This window comes from Carcharodon carcharias, chromosome 5, assembly GCF_017639515.1.
Source record: "Carcharodon carcharias isolate sCarCar2 chromosome 5, sCarCar2.pri, whole genome shotgun sequence".
Taxonomy (NCBI): domain Eukaryota; kingdom Metazoa; phylum Chordata; class Chondrichthyes; order Lamniformes; family Lamnidae; genus Carcharodon; species Carcharodon carcharias.
Window position 1 is genome coordinate 78,661,367 of NC_054471.1, and position 1,709 is coordinate 78,663,075.

Below are 1,709 nucleotides of genomic sequence, written 5' to 3' on the forward strand. Positions count from 1 at the left end.
ATAACGGTTGTAACTATAGCAAATGTGAGTTCAAAAGTGGGGGCCAGGCTACCTTCTGGGAATAGACTCACATCTCTCGTTATTTGAGAGGCTTCACACCTGGATTGCACCACTCAGTTTGTGATGTCAGCACCACTTTACAATCTTTTTGGGATTGCAACTGAACGGAGTCAACAGCAAACATGTTTCAATACAGGTAAGTCTCATGGCCAGTACGGGAATCGAAACCACAACCTTGATGTTATTAGCCTCGTGATCTAATCAGCCTAAAATTTAATTACAGATGCCAGTGAGGATTGACTTCAGGACCACTGGTTTACAAGACCAATATTTTAACCATTGAGCTATGCCAACAGCTCCAGCAGGTACAAAGAGTACCACAGGTTCTTTTACATCCACCTGAGTGGGTCAATGGGGCCTCAGCTTATCCCATCTGAAAGACAACACCTCTGACAATGTAGCACTCCCAGAGCATTACACTGGAGTGTTAGTGTAGGTTTTTGTGCTCAAGCCTTGAGTGGGACTTGAACCCAGAACTTTGTGATTCCAAGGTAAGAACCACAACTGACAGATTTTTCTTTATTGAATTCAAATTTCACTATCTGCCATGGCGGGATTCAAACCCAGGTCCCCAGAGCATTACCCTGGGTTTCTGGAATACTAATGCAGTGACAATACTGCTATGCCACCACTTTGCAAGTCTAAAATATGGAACGCTTCATGAATTTGCGTGTCATCCTTGCGCAGGGGCCATGCTAATCTTCTCTGTATCGTTCCAATTTTAGTATATGTGCTGCCGAAGCGAGCACGCCACCACTTTGCAATAGTACAAATTATGCAGCACAACTAATTGGCTTCTTGATAAGCCTTGATGCTCATTACCGTTTCCTTGCTACATAAAACAGGATAGATCAGACTTTCTGATTGGTGCTTTGGGTCATTTTACTGGCTTAAAGGCAAATCGTTGGTGCTGTTGTTGTTGAAGAAAGACATCAGCATTCTTTGGATACAAATGGTTAAGTTACAGAACTTGATAATCAATTGATGGATTTCACTAAAGGGCTTTTTAGCAGGTATGTGAATTAGTTTGTTCACAGAAATCCCAGATGAATAACTGTCATAAAGGCTCCACTTGAAATTGCTCTCAATTTGGAGGGAAAGAGAAAAATAATTCCAGCTGCCAAATGTAATCTTCACCTTTGCGTATAATAGTCCATCCTCTTTTTAAGAAAAGCTATTTGTGTATCCAACAGGCAATTCTCCCTTTTCATTCTCATACAGCACTACAGCAAAGAAATTGGTGAAAACTATCAAACTATCAAAGAGACTTTCTTTTCATCCCTTAAAGCCATCCTTTAAAGATGAGTAGTAAATGCTGGCCTTGCCAGCGACGCCCACACTGCAAGAACAAATGAAAAAAGGCTTGCTCGATTTGCACTCCATCCTCATATTTTAACTAAGTCCTCGTTGTAATGAAGCACATTCGTCTTCCACCCAAATGAAAATTTCAAACGGCATGTTAACCTCCTTCGTGTGACTAAGCTGAGAACCCGAAAGGCCCCTTAGAATTACCAAACCAGCTCACCCATCCAACTAGGACTGTGTACGCAGCCTGGCCGGGATTTTCCAGCCCCATCGTGGGGGCAGGAATCGCTGCAGGAGATTTGGCGGCCCAGCCAGAAGTCCATTGACTTTCGATGGGATTGGAT

The 1,709-nt window shown here is 42.8% G+C and overlaps 1 non-coding gene across 1 annotated transcript; it reads right to left on the reverse strand.

Moving 5' to 3' along the window:
• Positions 1-702: 702 nt before the first annotated feature.
• LOC121278510 lies at positions 703-809 on the reverse strand. The gene has a single exon (XR_005943174.1). It is a non-coding gene; the product is annotated as a U6 spliceosomal RNA (small nuclear RNA).
• Between the last annotated feature and the right edge of the window lie 900 nt (positions 810-1,709).